Raw genomic sequence first — 26,315 nt, 5'->3', positions numbered from 1 at the left:
TTTCTCTCTCCACTGGCTCTAAGTTTTGCTACAACAATCTCAAAAGAGCTCCAAGCATTCCTGTGTCTTCTAAGCAGGCAACCATGTAAAGCATCACACCCATCTCTGTGCTTCTATTCCTGCAATCCTATTTTCCTGACCAGGTGTGTCTTCTAACAATTTCATTGCCATCTGAAGAAGTTTTAGTGCTTACTCAAGTTCATCCACATCTTCAAATATGGCAGATATTTCCATCATCCCAGGGGCACTCTCCTCTACTGTGGTTCCTGGCACAGGCTTTGTATATATTCTTAAGGCGCGAGCGCTCTCACAGTAAGAGTTAGACTCTCGGAGCCTGCCTATCTTATAATAGAGATCAGACAGATGGGTAAAGACTAATGCAACTGAAGGTTGGTCATCTCCCTTGGGTGGATTTGAAAACTGTCAGGACCTTATGTTAGGAGAAGTTAACTTTATCAAAGCGGTTAAGAGACAGGTATATCTCTCCACTTCTATTGTCAATAGCAGCTAGCTCATTTTGTTGGCCATTGGCAATCATAGCCATGTTGGCAAAAATGAAAAAGGATATCGTCAATGTGTAAAAGTTAGCTAAGGAAGCCTATCAATAATTTCAACAATCCAAAATGGGCAATAATTTTAACAATTTGTTTTGGCATCATAGAAATGTCCAAAACAACTCCAAGGGACTTGCTTCGTTATTTTGATCTTAACCAAAGAAAAGAAACATTACCATAGTCATAGTCGATCAATGCATTGAGAAGGATTGGCAACTAACAATCGAAAAAGCAAATTACATGCTATCCCATGAAAAAGAAATTTTTGTTGTCTGGATCAAATTGTTCTGTTCAAGGAGCCACAATGCCAATGCCTCCTAAGTGACCTAACTCAATAATCCAATGCTTGGTGGTCTAGAAGAGGATTCCCTTCAAAACCTAGCTCGTGCGCAATAGATACTATTGGTCAATTCATTACCCTATAAGCCAAGATATTATGTTGTAAATAAATAATTAGTAAGTTCCTCAGTAGATATTTTCTTTCTAAAAACAAAAAAAATTGGACATTTTACCTAAATTGTCCATGACATACACAAACACATAGTTGCATCAAGCATGAATACATAATAAAATGAGGGAAGCTCATCTAATGTGATAACCAAAGCAGAAGTTTGAATAGAAGCTGTCAAAGACATGTAGAAAAGTAAATAATGAACCCAAATTAAGAATCTCTTCAACTATTCCATTTCTAAGGACTACATAAATAATTAAGTAAAAAGGGAACTTTTTATTATTATTATTATTATTTTTTTAAAGATAAGCTAGGGTTAGGCAGACCCTCACCTGTATTAAATCAAGAACTTCTTACATAGACAAGTCCACTGGCATCCTCTTTTACATAGCCTTATAAATCTTTATCTAGAGGATGCCCAAATGGACCATACAAATGTTATTTTCCTGTGCTAGAAACAAGCCCATAAGCAACCAACCTAGCCAAGCCCAAAGACGAAAAAGAAACCAAGACTTCATGTCTACCGGCCCAACAAGATTCAGGCCCAAGATTTGAGGATGGATCTGGGAGACCCGAACTCCACCATCTCTACCCGCCTACAAGTAACCAACGCCTAAGGTGGTGTCTTCCCCATCACCAGGCAACAATCATTCCTAAGGTGGTATCTTCCCCCCTCGCAAGGAAACAATCATTTCAATGCTCATCAGCCAAGAAATACGTTTACAATCCCATTTGATCTACAATATCAGCCCATAAAGAACAGTTGTTCGAAGTGCATCCATTATCTGCCATCGCCTCCCTTGTTTCCAGCCAAACACAACATTGATTCAAGTCCCAAACTTTAGCAAGTTCTCACACCAAATCCAATCTTTGCTCAGCTCAAAACTCCAAGAACAACCACAATAATGGAGCCAAGCATCGACACAACCCAATCTCAGAATGACTTCCAAACCTATCCTTTCTACCCATGAGTAATGAATAGTTGAGCCAAACAAACCTTTTAGATTAATCTTTCAGATATGTCGGCTAGATCGAGATCCAATACTTCCAGCCAAGACTAAGCTTTTGTTGCCTACTATGAGTGCTCTTGAGAGAGTCCTCGTTCTAGAGAGAGGGTGGGCAGCATATCCAGCCACCGGACGTCATCGTTGACGTCGGTGGTTGGTCAGAAGTGTCAGTAGTCGAGGTACTTTGGTTGAAGGTTGAGAGAGATAAAAGAGAGGTTTTCCACTAAACAAACACAACCTAAAGCATTCGCTCAAAGTTAGTTGTCTCTTTAGAACCTTTCAATCCAAAAATTCTCAATCTAGCTACCTAGCTAACTCTTAAACTTCTCTAATTACATAGAGATTGAGAGAATTAACACTTATTTGATGTACTATGGTTATTGCAAAAGGAACTCTTAAGACCATGGCTTTCTATCTCACTATTTTGGTTTTGCAAGGGAAATTTGGTTTTAAAAATCCCCTACAAATAATGAACATGTGAACTTCTCTAGGAAAAAAATAAAAGAAAAGAAAAATAACATTGAAGTGGCTCTGGCCTTTTCTCAAACAATTATTTGGCAAAGCTCAGTAATAAATATTAAACATAGGAAGAAGAAACTGCATGTTTCACCAATGCCAACTCATATTGGCCCATCCTTGCCACTTGGATTTTAACATTAGGAAACTCTCCGAAGCAAATCAGCCTCCCCATATTCATCTTATTTTTATGAAAAATCCAACCAATTATAAACCCCATAGTCCAATAAGTTCAAGCTTAGGAAGTAGACCCTAAAACTTATACAAACTTCGTGTTTCATAGTGCAACCAAAAAACCCTATACGTAAAATTTAAGTTTCATGTTGTAACCAAAAAAACAGTTTTGTATTTCATGCACGCAAAATTTAATGGAGAGAAGAAGATGCATACCTTGTGCTAAAAACATGGATTGCTTGTTAGAGTTCTGGAAACTTGATCACCACCACGGCACCACCTTTAATCCCTCCCATTCTTTCTTTGCATATCCTTGACATGTCCTATGAACAATACCTTAGTAATAAAAGTTTCCGAGGAGTATATATGAATGTACACAAAATAAAGCAAATAACAAAGCACAAACAAAATTTATTAGATACGGATAGAGAACGTACACTATTTCAACATTATCAAATTTCAATGTAGAAAATTAGATTACAACTGGCTAAAATTAATGCAGACAATTCACATAATATTCAGAAAGAAACTCAATCCTATAAAAGTGACTACCAAGAAAACGCCTCGGTCTATTCACGAAATTATCAACAAATTATTCACGCCTCAGTCTGTTCCCTTTAATAGACTCATTGGTAGAACTTGAAATGTACCTTCCTTTGAAGAGCATAGATGGTTTGCTGTAATACTTTGTTAATATAAGGGTATGATACATTATGGTAAGAGAACGAAATTATCAACAAATCCTTTTACAGAATGTCGTTAATTAGCTCCGCCTTTCGGCCAATTCGGAATCAAATTTATGGACAATGCTGATCCTTAAGTATTAATTTAACATACAAAGTCTTGTGATACACATATGAACTGCACAACGTGTCAGTGTTTAAATTCGGTGTGGGAATCATAGAATATAGTACTATTCTCTCTTATCTATCTCACTAAGAGCATCTTTAGGAGAGATACTTTCCTAGCATCAAACACCAAATTTCCAATAATTTGTTGTTTTTTTATCTTCAGGAGAGTCACATGTTAATGAAAACACCAAACCAAACACCAAATCGGCCAAAATTTGGTTCCAGCTTTGGTGCTGTATCAAATCTCTCACGCGGTTTTAGAAAAACTGCACGGTTTTTCTAACAATGCATGGGATTGGGCTGCTAAGTGGGCTTCTATGGCACGGTTTTGAGAACACCGTGTGGTTTTTCCAAAACCGCGTGCTCTTAATGAAGAAATGAGAAAAAAACGGCTATATCTTTCTAACACTATAAATTGAAACACTCACACAATAGATTTTACACTCACTTCTTTTCTCTACTCTCTACTCTTAAAACAACAATGGCTAGTGAATAACCAAAAGCAAAATCTAGAGGGGCTTCATGGATGCAAGAAGAAGGTGTTGCTCTCACCAATAGTTGGCTACAAGTTAGTCAAGATGGTGTAGTAGGAAATGAGCAAAAGTCAAACGAATTTTAGAGTAGGATTCTAAATGCATTTCAAGCAAATCTAGGAAGAATGACTGAATTCAACTTGATGGGCATGAAACACCGTTGGACTCTCATCCAAGCTAATATTAACAAGTTTCATGCTATTCTTTCTAAGATTCAAGCATTTCCTCCAAGTGGCTATAATGACAATATGATTGTAAGTATTTACTTTTTATTTGTTATTTTGATTCACAAATATATTTTTCAATTCTAATTTAGTTTTTTCTTAATTGGTGGGTTGAGGAAGCAATAAGTGCATATGGGATGCATAATGGGGTTTGGAAGTGGATGCAATGCTATAATATGGTGAAAGACTCACCCAAATGGAAGAGGCTACAGTTGAGAAATGATTTGCGACCCACCAAAAAGTCAAAGTCAAACAGTGGGGAAGGAGGTTCATCAGTTCCAATATCAATTGCGACAACTCAACCAATGGATTATGATCCACACCAAGTTGATGAGCTTGAGGATAGGCCTATTGGAAAGAAAGAATAAAAGAGAAGAATGCAAAAAAAGAAAGAAGAAAAGAGAAGAAGGCAAAAAGAGAAAGAAGAAAGTGATTCTAAAGTGAACGAATCCGCTAAGAAACTTGATGATTTTCTGGTGGAACTTTCTAAAACCACCAAAGAAAGCTATAATTTGGAAGCTCAAAGACAATTGAAGAAAGATGAGATGGAATCCGAAAAACTTCAATTGAAGAAAAGTGCGATGGATTGGAAGCTCCAAATCCAAAAAGAAAAACTTTAATTGAAGAAAGATGTGCTCCGAGTTCGAGAAGATGGAAATTATGCGAAAATACTAGGAATGAAATTAGAAGGATTACCCGAAGATGAGCGCGAAATTTGGCAACTCAAAAAGGCAGAAATTTTACAAAAAATGAAGAATCGACTTGGCAATATCACTGGTAGTAGTCAAAGTAGTGCATAGTCCAAATTTGAGTTTGTATATCTTTTAATTTGTCTTTTAATTTATGTCTTTTAGTTTATGACGTACTTTAATTTGAGTTTGTATTTTGATTTTAATTAGAATGCATTTTAATTGAATATTTTTTTTTAATATGAGTTAAGTTACTTTAATTTAAAGTTGATAATTTTTTTCATTCTAAAAAAAATTCAGCAGAGTCGCGATCTACTTTGTATTTTCAAAATTCTCATATACACAAATCATTTCATAAAACCACAAATACATAGAAATTGAAACGATAAATAAATACAAAGTCCAAATGAAGTGCAAATAGAAATAGAAATCAAGTCTGACCATGTCGCCCACGCCTACTCCACAAATGCTCGACCAAGTCATTCTTCAATCTATCATGAACAACTTTTGAACGAACCCTCTCGACGCCAGATTTCCAACGAGATAGAACAAAGTGGCACTGATCTTCATATACACCTTCTCTACGTGGCACTTCATACTCATGAATATACTGCGGGATATCCGTTTCGCGTTCATCTTCCATAATCATATTGTATAAAATGATGCAAGCCCTCATAACAGTAGCCATAGTCTCCAAATACCATAACCTGCACGGATTCGCTAAAATAGCCCAATGCGACTTCAATATACCAAACACCCGCTCTCTGTCTTTTCTAGTAGCTTCTTGCTTCTTTGCAAAATATTTGTTTTGTGCAACAGTCGGTTTAGCAATCGTTTGAATCAAGGTGACATAATTAGGATAAATACCATCAACCAAGTAATAGCCCATATCATAATGATGGCCATTCACAGTGTAGTTACAAAGAATAGCTTCATCATTGACTATATCATCAAATATTGGTGAGCGGTCAAACACATTAAGATCATTGTGAGAACCCGCCCTTCCAAAAAAAGCATGCCAAATCCACTTGTCACGAGAAGCAACCGCCTCTAAAATCACTGTTGGTTTATGCACATGGCCAGTGTGAGACCCTTGCCACGCAGATGGACAATTCTTCCATTGCCAGTACATGCAATCAATGTTTCCTAGCATTCCAGGCCATCCGCATTCCTCAAACTCTTAAAGCAAACGCTGAATATCTGCAGCATGTGGTTTGCGCAAGTATTCACCTCCAAAAATTATAATAATTCCATTACAGAAATAAAGCATGCATTCATGAACAGTTGGCTCAGCAACATGTAACATGTCAACTACTAGATCAGCTGAAGACTCATAAGCAAGTATTCGTATAGCAGCAATTACTTTGATTTTTGGGTTAATCCCAAACTTACCTGCACTATTAACTTTTTATTGAAAATATGGTACATTATGGTTAGAATGATTGAAAATACGAGTAAATAATGACTCACCCATACAAAATCGGCGTCGAAATTCATGGTCACGAAATATAGGATTTGCGCCAAAGTAGTTAACATTTACATGAGCCAGTGTTGCCTCGTACTGACGATTCTTGCATTTTCTTCCTTTCTTCAAACCACCATGTGGTTTATAAGAAGACTCCGCTTCTTGCTGACGCAATAAACTCAGACAATGTCGAACCAAAGGTAGAGCAATAACCACTAATTTACGAGTTTTAATTGTAGTGTTATCATTTGAAGAGCTCGAGCTCGAGCTCGATGAAGAATCATAAGAAGATGAATGATCCATTGAAAAATCGTCAAGAGTTTCGTTTTTTTTTTTTTTTGCTAAGGAGATGAGTTTAGGATTAGAGGGAACATGAAATATGAAGAGAACCACGCAGGATTAAGAGGGTTAAAAGATTATAGTATGCGGTTTCTGGAAAACCGCGTGGACTTAGGCTTTGAGAAAACCATCAGTGGCCTGGTTTTGAGAAAATTGTGTGGGCTATATGGCGCGGTTTATCCAAAACTGCGTCATTTGATGTCGAAAATTTGATGTTTCTCCTAAAGATGGTTGGTGTTTTTTTGGTTTGGTGTTTGGTTTGGTTCAAAATTTTGGTGTTTTTTTTGTTTCTCTCCTAAAGATGTTCTAAGCAATCAAATGAGTGTGATGAGTGTTTAAGACACCGTTGTATATAAAGAGAGACACAGAGGGATCGTTCTCATATTCATTTCATAAGCTTCTGTTCAAGATTCAGATATCCTAATATAGTTTTCTATATAGTACATGCACTCAACAAACATGAGTGTGAGTCTCTTTTCTGTTCATAAATTTATTGTGGCTTATTACATTAATGTTTTTTGTGTAAAAAATAAAACTATATTGCATTATAATGAACCCTAACAAATAATTAGCGTGTAGTCTTTCTTGATAATTCTTTTGAAGAAGGAAAAAGAAAGAGAATTTTTCTTTGACGAATTGCATATGTACGCTCTAAAAGAACCATAAACTTCAATTCATTCTTAGTAAGATAAATATTGAATATCAATTATGATATATATATATATATATATATATATATATATATATATATATATATATATATATATATATATATATATATATATATTGAATATATTGCTTTTGTTTGATGTTTCAGATTGGGCTATTTAGCTTTTAGGCCACTTTTTAATTGGATAATTTGCAATTGGTCACCAATTGATCATTTATTTGCATTTAGGCCAAAATTGACGGTTACCCATCCATATTTTATATATTAACACATTTACCCTTAGGACCAAACTCTAATTTACAATTAAACTTTGGGGCCAAACCCTAATTTTGATATAACACTTGGGCATTTAATAAAAGGCCTAAATTTGTTCTAATTCCGATTGTATGATCTAATTATGATGCATTTTCATCACTACTACAAAAAAGGTCATTAGCCACGGTTGGTCAAATGTTATATACCACTGTATTTCTAATAACAGTGGGTAATAGTCATTTACCTCGGTACAGTTCCCGTTTCTAAATTAGGTACAAACAAATGTCACTGTTTACGTGATACAGTTGTATATAGCATGCCTTATACCACGGCACTACCAAAATATCGCTAATTTATTTTTAGATATTCCAATACCCCCTTGTTTTCGAAAAAGGTGGTTTATGTTTTTCCAAAATTACGCTCTCTACCGTGGATAATGGGTCTCCAAAATTCCTAAACCACTTGCTTGGAAAAGAAAAAAGAAAAAGAAACTCCCTCTTTTCAATCGTCACCGGACAAGGTTGGTCACTTCCAAAGAATCGTCCCGCTCATTTTCAATTTATCCGGTAAGAATTTATCATTTTTAGTTCGAAATTTTTTATGTTTCTTTTTATTGCGATTTCATTTTTATTTCGAAACTCATGGTGCGTAATCCCTGATTATCGTCAAATTACTACTCCTTTGAAAAATCCTCTTGTCTCTTCTTAGCAATTAAATTTGAAAGAGTCGTCCTCTTTCTCTTCTTTCCTTGTTGGTTTAGAAAAATTTATCATCATTCTACTTCTACCTATCTGAAACTTATATTGCGTTGTCTTGTTCTTAACTTCTTAATTTGCTTAACTAAAATAATGTGTTGGTTGGGTTATGTGGTGTAGAAGTGGGCAACAATAAACACAGTAGCACCTTATCTCCCTGTTTTGGGTTTTCAGTCCATCTGTAAAGTGTTGACTAAAGGTCGCAGTAATGGCGTATAGTTTAAATGGTTCTCGCAGCCATTATTTTTTTGTCCCTCTTTGCAGTAGCTGTTTAAATTGTTCCCCCTTGTCTTTTGATTCATTGTAGCAGCAGAAATATAGAAGCAAGATGGCTTATAATGTGTAATAGTATAATTAACTTTGCACTAGCCAAGCCTGCAAGCAAACTGGTTTGGGGTTTTTATTGCAACTGTTTAGGCGTTTGAATTAGCATCTATTTTGATTTGTTGGTCTGGATTGGAACATAATTTAGTCAGCTTTTTTTATGCGAAAGCCTGGTTTGATTAATGCAACTTTGTAGCACCTTTTTGTTTATGGACTTTGAGTGCATTTGCTTTCTGTTTGAGTGTAACTAAGAATAGGTAAAAGAGTATAAGACTATTGTTAGATAGACAGAATTATTTAGGAAGTGGGCACCTTTTGTCTTTATCCTTTATTAACTTACGTGCCTTGACATCTAGAATACCAGACTTCTTTTGGAGATATGTACATCTGCAAAATTAGTGTAGTTTATAAATAAATGGATGGTTGTTGATTTTTATCTTTTAATATCTACTTGTATTGAATATTGGTTGGAAATAAGTAGTTACCAACTATAAATGTATATATATTGATATATTGAAGTTATGCCAGAACTTATAATATAAAACTATATACTATAAAACTATTACTTGTTGGTTTCGTCTTTTTCCCTTTTGTATGGGGTATGATTTAGTGTTTAAAGATTGCTCATTTATTTCAGTTTCATTTTCCTTATACTTAAAAATTTTCTTCAGCAAATTCCAACATATGGAGAATCAAGTAGATCCTTGGGTGGGGGAATGATTGGTCATCCAAATTGATGATATCATTATATGTCCGGTGTTAGAGAGTTTGACCCAATGGGTGGAAAAGGCCAAAATATTGGAATTCCGTGTGGTAAACCCGAGATCCCTCTTCCTGCAGATGCTTCAAACACACCGCTTGTTTGTCGAGGGATTGCCTGGAAATTGTACACTAAGAGAAGTATCTTCGTATCCTTTGATCGGGTTATGTGGCTCTTTTAATAGTAAACACATTTTCTGTATTTGTTCCTTAACTTGGGTTTGCAGATATTTTTCGTCCCTTTGTAGGTTTTAAAGAAGTAAGGCTTGTGAGCAAGGAAGCTAGACATGTAAGTTTATCTATTCTTTTTTTTAGGGAAATCGTGTTGTAGAAGCTCGAGGTCTAATTTGATTCTTGCAGCCTGGAGGAGATCAACTTGTCCTATGTTTTGTTGATTTTGGTACTCCTGCCCAGGCAACAACTGCAATGGACGCCTTACAAGGTGAATACCAACTGTCCTCTTTCGTCTCTTTTCATGGGAGTTGTAGCTCTGTTTGTATACGTGTATCCCCTTTTTACTGCTTTTTAGCTGTTTCTTATACCACCCAAAAGTTCCCAAGTAGATGTAGGTACCGAAACTTGATGTTTATGTTATTTCTTGTGGTAACCGTTTCTAGATTGTTTGCCTTGACCTTATTTAATATGTTTTTGTCTATTGCTAAAATCATATAGTATTCCTTTGCCAGTTTACATACCTTGAGCTAACTTCGGTACGCCGATTAATACTCAACCGTAAATGACTGGTCATTTACGTGATTATATTTATCCGCAATATAGGGCATTATCTAATCTGTTTTCTCGAGTAAAACAGTCGGTTGTCTCATGGAAAATGGACTTGTTCCACCCCCTTCGCTACCTCCTAGTGGATGGTGGAGGGCGTGACCGCTTGTTACCTCTATTATATTTGACTATAAATGGCCACTTATAATTGATTTTGCATGTCGAAGTCCATTTGTGCTCCTTTGTTAGCCAATATCGTAATTGTTTAGGATTAGACTATATAAAGTATTTTCTTTGGACTCAAGGTTATGTAGCTTAAAATCAAAGTTGGAAGAGTTATGTCTTAGCATGTGGTATTAATGTTTTTGATAATCATTGGTATTAGTGCATGTCTAATTATTGTGATTGGTTTATTTCAGAGGGCAGAATTCAAGGTAATATAGCTTACTAGTTACATAATAATTTGTCTTTTGTGTAGTATAACTCTGATGTATCTATGCATCTTTGAGATTCTTATCATTTTATGTCAAGTCTTTATTTACGTCAAATGTAGTAAGAGTACAAAACCTTTGTAAGCAAATCCCAAGCAAGGTCAGACACAACCACATAAGTTATGTTTCATTCATAGCTTGCACTAGTACATACATAGTTAGTCTTGGACGGTGCAATGGAGCACATAACCCTCATTGTTCTTTATGAACAGCTATACTAACTGTAAGGACTGTGGCTCGACCAAGTGTCCGTGTAGTTATGTCTTTGTAATTTATCATTATTTGTTTACTGTTTTGTTAATTTTTTTTTCTTGCTGTGATTATGACCAGGTTAGCCCCTCACAGTCTAAGGCTCATACTGGATCCACTGCTATGCGACAAGGTGAACCTTTTTAGTACTACTTCTAAATAGTTGGAAAGTTATTATGTGCTGCTATGCTTTATTATGTTCATACTTTATTATGCTCCCCTGCTTTTTAGTGTTATGTTGGGCCCATGGCTTGCTAGTACATTTTGATGCATGACAATTTTTTTTTTGGACAGCCCTAGGTTTGTAAAAGTGGTGTTTTTGTTTCTAAAGTATTTTAAAACATTCTATAATAGTTTGGTAAATTAATATTTTCACATTGGCAAGTTTTTTCTGTAAAACCCCACATTTTTGGGCTTTAGAATGAGTTGGACCATTACTTCCAGTAATGGGCCTAAGGTGGATTTAGGGATGCAATAGAACCGGGGTTTGGGGTTACCCGGAAAAGTCAAGATCGACTCTCTCTCTCTCTCTCTCAGAATGGGGGACACTTAACTCTCGGTCTCTCTTACCCGGAAAAGTCAAGATCGACTCTCTCTCTCTGTCTCTCGATCTCTGGTAATTGGAGAGGTTTCTCTTCCTTGGTTTCCCTCTCACAATTTTGAGGGCACACTCATCCACCTCGATATAATTACATGAAAAGGTAGGAGTGGGCAGCAAGAACACAGGAGAAGAAAGTGGAAAAGAAAGCTTTGAATGAAGTGGTGCATCTAATTCTTCTTATTTTAATCTTGTCAGATATTGGGTTTCGCTCTTTGCTGAAAGGTTTTACAAGAGTTTGTTGGTTAAAAATACTAAAAGGCGACTAAGGTCCATAGGTATTATCTTTGAACCTCTTTTGTATCTCTTTTAAATTTTTTTATAGTAAGTACTATTTGTTAAAGATGTAAACCTTTTAATAGTTATGGGACTTGGATGTATATATTTAACTTGCGCTTTCAATAATGACTTTGTATGAGGTGCTTGGATGATCTGGCATTAGTCGAGACATTCAAGTACTTTGATGTACTAAGTACTAGTGTTGCAGTGATCTCATTTTGTAAATCGGTTACTTTATTGCTCTGACATTGGTCGAGACAGTTAAGTAGCTAGGTTAATCAATGAGAAGTATATTGCTTAAATTTTCAGGTTATGACATGATTTTTATTTATGAAATGTTGAAAATATAGAGGAGACTCTGCCGAAAATTTTCCAAAAAAGTCATGTATCTTACGTATATAGTTGTTTGAGATTTGGGGCGTGACACTTTCCTAGCTCGATAGATCATTTTGTTGTCGTTGGGTGTGTTGTGTAGGGTATCAATTCGATGAAGGGGGAAAAGCAAGAAGACCAAAAGAAAAATAAAAGGAATTGCATGCTTTCCAATCTAACGATCATCATTGCTATTTGAGTAAGGTATTATCCGGGTTCTTTATGCTTATTATCTGGGATCTATATACTTGAAACATATTTATTTATATCATGCATTCACTTACATTTATCTGTTAGAAGGGTGCCAAATGTTGCATTTTCTTTGTAAACTTGCTTGTTAAAGAGTCCCATAGGGCTAAATTCACTGAATGAATACATGTCACCGATTCTTAATTGTTTTGATCTTTGAACGAGTACTTTTTTATTTTATTTTTTAATCACGACTATCTCTTTTGTAGGGTGACCAAACTTTGTTTAATCTTGGTTGAATGTTCTTGGGACGAGATTGCCAACATAGAGGAGGAGGATGTTTTTGGTGAAGTTATTTGGAATACAAAACAAAATGGAATAAGTTGGTTTGGAGATTTTTTATAATATATTTGTATTGATTAGAATTTGGATTTTCGATTGAGAATGGATTGTTTTCGAATTGTGTTTAGAATTAGTTATGTGGTGGACTATGATGTTTTGATTATGTGATGAAGTGGAATGTGATATGCTAGTTTTATGAAGCTATTAGGTGATTTGGAATATTTAAATAATTAGGGATATTTTTTTTAAATAAAAAAATTTATATACCACGGTTCTGGAAGAACAGTGGCTAATCTGGTGACTTTATACCACGGTTTCCCAAAATAGCAGAACTTTATAATGGTCATATTCCACGGTTTTGAAACTTTATTACCACGGTTTTACACTAAACCGTGGTTAATGGGTACAAGTTTATACCACGGTTTTGTTAGAAGTATTTACCACCCCAGTTGATACCATGGTTTAGAAACAGTGGTAAAAGACTTTTTACCACTCTAAAAAACAGTGGTATATGACCTTTTCTATAGTAGTGCATGTAATTGATAATTGGCCCTAAATACAATAACCAACTCTAAATTGACATAAAATTAGCTGCTAATTGGGATGTACAATTTTATGTTTTTGGTACCATTAAATAATAATTTTAGAGTGTTAATATTCTCCTTGTTACGTCTATAAACTCACCCTTAAAAAATTATATTATCTATTATACCCCTCTATTCTTCCACCTCTCCCATTAGCATAAGTTCACCACCGCCTCCTTGAAAGTTAAAACTCTCTAATTGGATAAACTGGCCACTCAAATGTCCACTCGATCTCTTTTACAAACATTTATTATATTCTAATTTATACCAAATGATAGACATCGAATCAATAATAGATTATTCAACCCCATGACTAACATTGGTAATAAATCGTACGAGGTGTTATGCAATCGGTCATCTTTATATAGATGTAAGAATCTTGTTCAAATTTAGGCTTAAGATAGTCCAATTTGAATAATATCTTACAATTATTTTAGTGTAAAAGCTAATAAAAAGCAAACACCTTCTAACCTCGAAGTATAGCAACTGAATTATGACAACCTCAAATGTGTTCATAATAATATTCGTGAAATTTCGTTTTACTCCTACAAAAAAAATTGTTTAATAATCGAGACTATTTAATTCGTACAATTATGTAAAAATTAATAATATGCATTTTGTTTTTCTTCCACCCATCACTTTTGGGTCGTATTTGCGTGTGTATGTTAATTAATTTTTTTTTCGATAACTTAATTGTCTTAGATACATGATGTAAGTTGGTTAAGTTGTGGTCACAAAAAGATTCTTATATATATGGCTATTGAATCAAATCTTAGATTTTGTGTGCTTGACTATTACTTAGAATTTTTAATATTTGGTCATACTATTAATAGTAATATTTGCGTTTGGTCCACAAGTAAGTCACGTGTATGGCATGCGCAGGGCATTTTGGCCATATTTAGAAAATAATAGATGGAACAAGATGGTCAACTCAAAGTCAACACAATCAACCGTCTATTTTGGCCCAAACGCAAATAAACGATAAATTGATGATCAACTACAAACTATCTAATTAAAAAGTGGCCCAAAAGCTAAATAGCCCTTTCAGATTACAGAGATGAGAGTTCATATGTGTTGACCTGGTTGTGAAAGCAAGATAAAGAAGGCTATTCTCAAGATTGATGGTACAATATTGCTATACTGACATACATGAACATGCATGGTTCTATTACATGCAAAAACTAGGTAATTTCTAACATAGTTCTAACTAAGCTTTTTGATTTCTTACGTCAGGTATAGATAATATTGAAATAGACACGAACATGCAAAAGGTAATCGTGACTAGATGGGCAAAGCAGAAGAAGGTTCTTAAGGTTGGAAAGAAGAAAGGAAGAAGGGCAGAGCTATGGCCGGTTCCATACACGCCACAGAATGTGTATACCGAACACTATTATCATCAACATCAACCAAGCCAACCATGTTCTGTGATGCCCACACCAACACAAACACCTTGCTAAAAGTTTAATTTTATTATATCAAAGCACCTAGGTCGATATAATGTACAACTAACTAAAGATACCAAGAAATGGGCCTCAGCCCCCTCAATGAAATCCTGTTATATATAAACTCCTCATTCACGAACGTATAAGTAAAACCTCCCTATTATTTAGGCCTTGCCAAATAAACTCCTCGCTTTTGAAATTGTAAGCAATTTGCGGTCTAATTTTTATCCCCTTAAATTTTTGGTTTCCTATTATACCCTTTTCAATAAATCAAGATCGTTTGGAGACAAACTACCTTTTCCAATAAAGCAGCGAAGATTCTTCGTTACACTAAAAAAATAACACTGATTTCTTGTGATATAAAATGGGTTCATGGATAACCATATTTTATAGGTACAAATTTGAGTGGTATATATTCAAGGTGGGGGAGAAGTTGAATATGCTCACTACGTATTTGTGGAAATGCCCAAGAGGAAAATAAAATGAATGAAAGCAGTAGTGTTGCAAGAGGAAAATAAAAAAGCGCAAGCCGCAAATGAACTAGCAATTGGCACTGTACCAAATTTTTAAATTTGAACAAACATGACTTCTGATTTTTCCTGTGAAAATTTATATTTACATAGTTGGTTAACATGATTTATTTTTTTTACATATGAAAACTGTCATTTGCATAGTAGTTATTGAAACTGAACATGTCTGTAAATTTGAGATATGTAAAGTTATATTTACATATGAAAATTTATATTTACATACTAGTTTAAACTATGCAAATTTGTATGTACATGTGAATATTTTGTTCTAGAAAATGGCTACTGAAAAGATGAGAAGATTAACAATAACACTTTCTTCCTATTTTATAATTTTTTTTTCGACATTTGACTGCATTTATTTTCATACACGAAGATGAATAACGGATACCATTCATGCATGACCATTGTAATCAACTAAACTAATCATACAACATTAGCTAGATTGGTACTATGCAAACGTTAAAATGTATAGTAGTAGTACTATACAAACTTAAAATTACATAATACCACTATGAAAATTTTAATTTGCATAGTTTAACTCTCCAATCTTTGTGAAAGCTAGAACCAAAAGAAAAATATCCCTAACAAACCCAAATGACCAAACACAAGTTTTGTTGCAAAACTTCTACAACCAACGAATTTTAACCTTCAATATTTAGTATATGGATTTCTCTACTTGCATAGGTTATCAACAACCTGAATAGAAAGTTTAACCTAATATATAATGAGAGAAGATTTAGAAATTGAATTCTCTTTTGTTAATTATCTTCAACTTGTTTTCGATCTTCAAAATTTGTGGTCGGAATATGAATACTAAACAACTCCAATATATTAACAGTAATAGTACAGCATAAGCGAACACTCCCGAGTTATGATGGTTCTCGACTGGAATACCACTATCTTCAGCTTTGAGTCAGTTCCACCCACTTATTTTTTTCGAATTTGAATTTTCGCCTTTTATTTAACTATGCTTGTAAGATTTTGATTATGTGTAGTGGTTGTGCTTCTCTAACATTGTCTTTGTGATTATACCATCGTGAAACACCATAAACAACTTTCTAAATGGTATTTCTTTCAGCTTCAATTCACAATATGGTCATCTCTAAAAGTTTCTTTAAAATCTTGAACATGACCCCTACTACAGAAGCTCTGAATTTCTTGTACACCTTCTTGTTTACATTCTCTTATAATGAGAGAAAACCAATTAATAACAAATATCATCTAGGAAAACTTTAAAATGCATAAATGTATTACTATGCAAATTTAAGAATGCAAAGTACAAATACTATACAAATTTAAGAATGCAGAGTACAAATACTATGTAAAGTTAAAAATGCAGAATAAAACTACTATGCAAAGTTAAGAATGCATAGTAAAATTACCACCACACATTACACAAACATGAAAAAGCAAATAAAAAATACTGTGCAAATTTAAAATGCAGAGTAAAAATACTATACAAAATTAAGAATGCAAAATATAAATACTATGCAAAGTTAAGAATGCAGAGTATAATTACCACCACACATTACACAAACATGAAAAAGCAAATAAAAAATGTTATGCAAATTTAAGAATGTAGAGTAAAAACAACTACGAAAATATAAAAATGCATAGTAAAACTACTAGATACACAAACATAAAAATCTAAACTTGAAATTGCAAAACTATGAAAACTTGAAACCGATTTTAACAAGATTTGGTTTGTTCAGTAGTTTTGGGAGCAAACAATCTTTTCAATTTCATCTCCATCTCTTCTAGAACTTGAAGGTTTGATTTTTTTTGTTTGATTTTCAGCTTTTTTCGAAATTGTAGAGTTTTTTTTTTCTCTTTGTTGCTTTCATTTTTTTGTTGACGAGAAAATAGAGAATTTACTCGTGTACTATGAGAATTTGCAGTAGAAGATGCTTCGGATCTAAAAAGCTAGCCCAGAGATGGAAGCGATAAGAAAGCGTGGTCGAAAACAGAAAGTTCACGAGTCTATTCACGTGGGGGGTATTTTGGGTAGTTTCTTATTTTATTAAATGCAGGGAGGTTTTGTGGTGAGAAAAGAATTGAGGGGGTTTTAACGTACCGGTTTCTGTGGGAGGGAGATTAAACCCAAATCCTGCTAAAGATACAGGTCATACTATTATTACGTTGAATATATTTTAAAATCAAGTTTCTTGGAAAGCATTGTATAATACAGAAAAATAGAACTATTCTAAATGCCAATATTAGACAAAATTGGGTAGGAGGTAAAATAGTATAATTGCAGCTCAGTCAATTATCAAACCCCAACAAAAAAATAGATAAACTAAATAATAATAATAATAACAATAATAATAATAATAATAATAATAAATAGTTTTAATTCCTTTACACTTTCATCAGCCTCCTTCGGATCCTTTGTGGTCAAGCAGGATAATAAACTCAATAAGACTATGAATTTGAGTTGTCTTAAAAATTATATATATTTCATGTAATTCTCAAGATTGTCGCAAAACTTAATGCAAATTACAGACACACTCACCGTTCTTAAGTTGATGGGATCCATCTCCTCGAGCTTCTGGAAATGACCTATTGTGTCTGTATCAAAGACACTCCCAATGAAGTATATTTTTCGGCAAAGTTTGGCATACTGCAAATACTGACATCGTTAAGTAATTTCACAAAATTACATGCTACTTAAGAATAGAAAAGCCTAAGAGGAAGCCCATGAATACAGAAATGTGACACCCAAAAAAACATTACATTGAAATCGTCGACAGGGTGCTTATTCGGTAGTACAATTTGACTTTTAATAGAGCATTTTTTATTGAATCATAAGAAATTACAACGTTCAATGGTCTCAGCATCTCAATGGTGTAAGTTACAAATCAAAGTGTGTTGCTAGAACCTAGGTGACTTCTTGTAACGTTTAAGATGAACGAATTAATTTCAGAAATTTTTTACATAAATAACTTCATGGAATACATTCTCAGAAGTACCTAACATCACCCAGAAGTGTGCAGTTTGCAACGGTGGAGCACAAAAGATAGATGACATAGAGAAACTTATTGAAAATTTTCACTTCCTACCAATGATGGACTGAGCCCAACCTTAAGTACTTCTTCATGGTGACAGGTAGTGACAATATACCCAACAATTTGGCAACTTGGATGTTCCTTTAACCACAAAAAAAAAAATCTCAATCCAAAGTTCCAAACTATTAATCTGAAGATCAATATATATTGATGCATGTTATGTTACAACTTAATCAACAATGTTAGCCAACAACTACTTGCACACACACGCGCATGAAATCGAGTTGGCGCAATGATTGAGTCTAGATAACCTGCTTGTCATCCCAACAACAACAAAACCCTTACACTAGAGAAAATAAACTTGGGGTTTGCACCACAATCCCCGTCTCTCTACTCAAAAACCCCTCCCATTATTACATATAATGATCTTAAAAAAAAAGAACGAAGAACAACAAAACAAATAAATTTGAAATTCATACTCTCTGGGCGTCAAAATCTCAATCATATATATAATGGAATCTCAAAGGTAAAAGTCCATTCGCGTGCATTACTCTCTTGTCTTCTGTAAACTTGGCTCCATGCTAAATCAACTCTATTCTAATTTGAAATCTCGTAAGATGAAGAAAAGTGTTATTTTCGACCGAGAGCAAGCAAGGGTTTAGAATGAGTTTCTTCGCTTCTAAGACTTTTAGTGCAACAAATTAAATATTTTTTTGAATAAAGCCTAAACCAAAATTGATCCTAAGACATATGCAAAGAGGGAATTTGAAGACATCTGCCAACACTGTTACGATATTATGTTTGAAGGCATGAAAGAACTTATCAAGAAGCAAAAATTTAAAAGTTATTGTCATAACACACATAAAAATCACTTTCAAGAAAGATTCAAATGGTAATAAGATAAGCGAAATAATACAAAGGATCAAGAACTGTCACTCAACTTGGTATTGAGTGCACAATTGTAAGTACACTGAGTAACATCTTCTTCAACCCATTGGGAGTCGAGACCTATATGTAACTTCGAGTCAAACTCTAACACATTCTATGGGACGCGAGTTGCGCCTGCGAGACAAACGCCGGACAATAAGAAATTTAACAGCATAATAGATTCAATTAAAAAGCAAAAAGGAACCTTAGTCATAAAGATAAGTCATGCACTGTCAAAAAAACATTGTAGGATCATAGAGGAAGGCAAAAAACAAAAATGAAAGAAAGTGAAAATAAAAATCTTCAGTCATTTCATGTGTTAACCATCAGGCGCATAAGATTAGAACTCAAAAGAGGTTTGAATACAACTTATTCCAAATTGCATATTAATATATCCAGCTGGACCTATGACAGAAAAAAAAAAAAAAAAAAAAAAAAAAAAAAAAAAAAAAAAAAAAAACCAATTCATGTAGGCCTTGATGCCCTTTCCTGGTTTGCCAGCATCGTGCAAATAAGGTTACTCCAAAAGGAAACTCCAATCCTTTAAATTCTCTTTAGAAAAATGATATGCTTGGTGTTATATAGAGTCATCTAGAGTGTGGGGAAGGATTGTACTTTAGGCAAGGTAACCAAGTATGTGTTGTACTTCTACCTCAAGATGTCAAGTCATGGGAACTGGGAAGTAGTAATTACTAGATGCTCAGAGAAATCCAGAATTGGTGGAACATATATAAATCATAGAATGGTAGTTAGAATAAGAACTCACTGCAACAACCCCAAATACACCATTTGGATAGTGATCACAAGTGTGCAAACAAAAATGAAAACATCAAATAGTAAACACTGTATAATCCTCAAAAACGGAAGTTGGATTAAAGAAAATTTACAAATGTTGGCACAACCCACAAACACACAAAGAGTATATGGTCGAACATAAAAAGAAAAATTGATGCAACTGATTCAGTCATGTGATTTGTACAATGAAGAATAAAATTCAGAAGAAAGAATACAGATTATGTTGATAGTATAAAATAAGAAATTATAAGCAGTGTACCTTGTTCCACTCAAGTGACTCAACCAAAAGCACATGGAGACTATGCTTCTCCAATTGTGAAGGATAAAAACCCCCAATGTTTACAACAATGTGGCAAGATGGTAAAATTAGTGGACAACACAACTCACTGTTAACTTCCAATGCAAAACACTATAGCCTTGTCAACAAGGTCGTCTTTCCATCTTCACTGAAGAATTTCTTAATTGTGCTCCATAGGAAATTTGATAAACATAAATTAAATTATCCTTTCAGCTGACTTGCCTAATCTTTCAACGTTGTAATTCTGCAATAAAACAAATCAAACAATAAATTGAAAATAAAAATTTCAGATAGCTTGGGGCTTCAATGAAACAAATAGATGAAAATTAGGTATCCACTGACCAAAATATGAAAAAACCAAATCCCAACAATGAAATCTCACAAAACTCAAAACCTCTCAAGGATCGAATTGAGCATCAAACTAACCTTTTCTCAGGAGAATAATCGTTGATGCTGAATTAAAAGCAAAACCCTTGGACAAATTAAACTTCAATTCAAGAGTAGGAGAAAATATAAATTTTTTTCATTTTGTTATCTTTTACTGTTGGCAAAAGAAAGTGGGAGAGACGTAGAGTGGAGATTGAGAGGGAGACGAAAAGAGAACGGACTCTGTGTATTTACAGTAATTAAAGACACGTGATTAATATTAAGTGGGCATTTATTGTGTGGGCATACAATTCAAAATACCGTGGATTTGGTTTTTTAATTAACCACCACATGATTACCCTATTAAATAATGTTAAGCAACACTTTAATTGAAAGACAATATCTGCACTACGAATTTATATGAGTGTAAAAAGACCATATAGTCATTCTTAATAGTATTTAGGTGTTTGATTTAATTATTTATTTGGAGTATTATGTGTAAAAAAAATACCTGAATGAATTTAAGGGTCCAAGTTAGTTATAGGAGATACATAAGGTAAAGTATTTTCCTCCTAAGATTTTTCTATTCATTTTCAGTTTTGAGAAGGTAAATATTTGCATGATATTGGTATTGGGTGCTGATGGAATCATATATTGTTTTCTAAGGTGAGTTTGTTTTTTCAATTGGGGGTATGCCCATATCCAAAATTCCACTCAGTAATTTTTGTTTTTGGCCTGAATATATGCTTTTTTGTTTATAATCTTTTTAGTACAAATCATATATGGTCTGTTCACTGTATAAACATACCAACAAATTTGGAACTCTAGGTTTCAATAAGTTAGTAAATTTTAGAAGTTGACCGGCATTGACGAAATCATTAGATTTATAAAAAGTTTATATTTCTTATTTGAATTTATGTTTTGTCGTGAGGAAAGTGATTTCTGCTACTGAATTTGCATTTTCGTTAGTTTCTAAATTATTATTTGTGACTGAACTGTTGACATAATTTTCAACTTGAATTTTAATTTTGCACTGGGTTTGGTACAAGTTTGAATTGCGATAAGGATTTTAATTATTATGCAAGATGGAAGTTTAGCCCAATTTTACTAGTTCACAAGTCAAAGGAATGTTTTTTGTAAGTAATATTTTCATGTTCATTTTGCGAATATGGGAATCTAAATGTAGCTTTTAACACGTTAGAAATTTGAGATCATGTGTTTAGACTTTTAAGCAAAATTTGAGCATTGCTTCTATACCAAGTGATGATTATACCTCTTATATTCACCTCATAGTTTTTTCATATTTGGAAGGTTTAGGTGTATGGATCCGTGTGGAAAGCATAAACCAAGATTCCCATTTATAGGAACACTATCAAATTAGGACTTTTCCATTTGTTAGGGGTGCAAACGGATAGGTTCGGATTCAGATATGCATGTATCCGAATCCGAATCCGAAAATTTATACCGATATCCGAATCTGAATCCGAATTGGACGAATATTAAAAAATTTATCTGAATCCAATTTCGGATATCGAATAATATCCGATCCGAAAATTAATATTAATTAAAATTTTATTTGCTTTGAATAATTCATTTTACCACTATAAAAACTATTATAAATATATATTTTTGTCATTTATTATTATTATTTTGTTATTATAGTTTTATATTATTAGTTTATGATTTTATATAATATTTTATACAATAATAAATTAATTAATTAATTATATATAATAACTATTAATTTTTTAAATCGGATCGGATATTTTCGGATGCGGATATGACAGTATCCGAAACCAGTTCGGACATAAAAAATTATCCAAATCCGATATCCGATATCCAAAATTTTCGGATAATATCCGATTTTTCAAATACAAATTCGAATCGAATTTGAATATTTGGGTATCCACTTGCACCCCTACCGTTTGTGAATGCCTCTCTTCATTGGCTGACGTAGGAACATTTTTAGGAACAAGGAGCCCACGAAAGGTAAGTATTTTCCCTTTTTCTTTTAAGACATAATTAGTTTGTTCATAATTTTGTTTGTTTTTTAACGTGTTGTTTAGATATGGCACCTTTGAAATGTGTATTCAATATGAATCACATCCGGTAGAATAAAATGTCTAAATTCAAAAGACGCAATATAAGCAAATAGTTAATGAAACATGAACAACTAAATATTTAGATATTTATTATGTGCCACCTGTCAGCTCTGTTTAAGCTCCAAGAGAGAACACATAAATTTCTATCATTTTTACTAGTGTGTAATAAGGAAGAATTGATAAGTTGTGAAGTGTGCTTAGGATTGGATTTTCTTATGAAATCTTCTTTACTTGGATTAAGATCATCATACCGGTAAGTTCAATCAAATTAAGAATGAATGAATTTAGTTTGTGATTCCTTCTTTCCACTCTTTGCATAGCTACACCAGCTTACAGATGCCCAATTCATTCATGGATCTAGGAGTAAGACTTACGAATAATGGCTAGCGGGATTCCATATTCAATCGGAGTTGCCTTAGCTGGTTTCCAGAGGGAAGGCACTAAAGACTCTTTATAGTCGTTTATGCCCTTATTTGGCTCCAAGAAACATTTCATAGTACAAGTAAAACAAGCTCACAAGCTAAATTATTAGAATGATAATGCATGACACCACCGACGGATTACAAAACGTAGCTAATATTGGGAGCAAGTGAACAAAAAGTAGAGTTTCCCCAACGCTTTGAAAGTGTTGTTGAATAAGGTCACCACTTGCAACACTAAAAGCGTAGCTACTACACTTCAAATAACTTTAAAAAGATTTTAAAAAAATATTAAGTGCAGAAAAATTATCAACAATGCTTACAAGCGTCGCAGATAATGTCCTGATTATAACTTACCAAGACAGAGTTGCTACACTTTAAAGTGTTGCCAATGATGTGTATTAGCAACCCTTTAAAAGCGTCGGAAATAAAAACGTTGCAAAAAGACCCATCTGTTGTAGTGTGACGACTCACATACTGGGATCGGAATTCCATGAAAACCAAATCTGGTTTTCAGAGGAGGTATAATGGAAGAGCAAATGCTAATGTATATGGGAGCTATTAACACTCACTTATCGGCGCTTTTGGTTCTCATGTGTATATGCTTGCTGCAAGTGTGCTATGATTTTGACTGATTCTAGTGACTTATAATTCAGGATGAGGAGGTTGGTTTTGCATACATAAGTCAGCGTGATACTCGTGATAAACTTCGGCCTCGATCTACAACCACATGACAAATTTTGAAAAATGATAATATCTTACAAACCTCAATATACATATTCTTTTTGTTTGTCATGATGCTCTCCCATTAGTTCATATAGTTTAAGCATGCAAATTTCAAAGGCTATTGTGAATTGTAAGTACGTTTATATAATTTTAGAAACAAAAACTATGTCCATATACTCTCCAACAAGTTTTATTCCTTTGGCATTCACGTGCAGAGCACATGCATTATTGCTAGTATTAATAATAGTTGTCATTTTCTACAACATAACAAACATATATATCCAAGCAATTTAGTTACGAAACATTGAAACCAATTGAACTGTCCACATAAGTACCTTCATTTACTTGCTCGTGGATTCCACAAAATTACATTTCAAACTTTAAAATACACACACCGTGGCATGACAATTTAAATATTGTCCAAAAAGTATGAGAGTAAAGCTTTTGGATTAATTTATTACTAAGGAAGTAAGAGTGGGGGATATAAAGTACATAAAAAATAACAAAACAAAATATAATTTTCATTCAATTTATTTATTTATTTTAACAACCAACGAAACGTATGGCCCTTCAAAGATTCGATTCGCGAATAATTCGACGAATTGCTAATAACAAGAGTTGGGATGAAAGAGTAGTGGTGTCGGCTAGGAATAAGAACATGAGAATGTAAAGTTTCGTTATGTTTTATTCTAAGATCTAACGGCTAAGGTGAATTATTAGCATCTAATGGTCAAAAACTTTAAAAGTATTTATCAAACCATAAGTAGCAGTTCGGGTCGGATATTACGGGTTATAAATTTTGGAAACCGAAATCTAAACAGACCCAGTTAGTTACTCATCTTTTCAAACCGAACTGAACCGGTTATTATATATAAACCGAACCAAAACTGCCCGGTTAAGTTCGTGTCGGTTTAGTCCGTTCAGCCGGTTTTTTGTACACCCCTAGTATTTTATTTTATTTTCACTAAAATTGGCACACCCCTATATAGCCTTTGTTTTTAATTTTTGGCACCAACTCAACTTCCCTTTATTTCAACCAGTAAATTGATTTGTATATCTGCTTAAGCCTGCTTCTTCTTCTTCTTGCACATTACAAAACCGTATCCATAACAATTATTGAAAGAAGAAATAACCATTAACTGGTTATCCAAAAGATTGATAACAATTAAATTATAACCATATATACATGATCCATCAATTCCTTGTTTGCGGCAGAACCATCAAAGATCGTATTATTTTTGGTACCTGACCCACAAATTGATATAGACATTAACTTCAGGTAATGACAGTATTCTACCAAGTGACTTCGTAGCTGAAAAAAAGGAGGCTAGAACTAAAAAATGGACAGAGTTAGCTGCTAGTAATTAACTATACACGGAAATATTGACGGTGATGTCTTGTAGTACATAAACATTGGACAAATAGGATCGAAGGCAAACAATGATTTCCAAATTATCTATAAATTTTATGGATGAAAATATCAAATCCATATACCAACCATACTTTGAAAAGAAAAGGAAAACACTTAGCTTGTATATATATATATATATATATCTATCTATATAGCCATTCCATATTTCCATCTCGCACACGCAACAAAGACATAGTTTGTTTTCTCATTGACATTTTGCTGCATGATTTAAAATTATATAAGTGGGCACTAACTAACAACCATGAGTTACTTTCTGTTTTGTAGCACGGGATATTAATGTATACTAAGACTTCAAGGGACAATTGTTGCTACGAGATTTTAAACTACTGTACGCAAATAGCTGTAAAATATACAGACCACCGAGTGGTCGGATCCTGTATGGATCCGGTAGCAATCCATGCCGGTGGAAGTCGGATAACGTAGCATTCATGCCGCTCTTCAGTGGCGGAGCCAGGGGGGGCCAGGGTACGCCCTGGCTCACCCTCAATTTCTTCCAAAAAAAAATGACTACTATATATATGAAAATGATTTTGTTACTAAACCCTCACTGTAACTGACCAAAAATAAAAACCCCCTTCCCCTAACTAACATAAGAAAGCTCTCCATTTCTAATTTTATGTATTTTGGTAAACAACACTTTTGGCAGTGTTTTTCCTCGTTTGGAAAAACAAAAAGATGAAAAGAAAAAAAAAGTAATAACATTTTCAAATCTCAGTCCCAATAATTATATGTATGTATGTTTATTGGTATGTTTTCTAAACCTTAATTCCCCAAACTCTTTATTTTTTAGTTTTTTTATAATAAATTTTATTAGTTATAATTCAATTTTGTACGTAATGAATTCAATCCATCGATTTTGAGTCCATTACAATTTTAATTTGTT

Source organism: Coptis chinensis, chromosome 1, assembly GCF_015680905.1.
Source record: "Coptis chinensis isolate HL-2020 chromosome 1, ASM1568090v1, whole genome shotgun sequence".
NCBI classification, from domain to species: Eukaryota; Viridiplantae; Streptophyta; class Magnoliopsida; order Ranunculales; family Ranunculaceae; genus Coptis; species Coptis chinensis.
The sequence above is the reverse complement of the archived record's forward strand: the minus strand, read 5'-3'. Positions refer to the sequence as shown.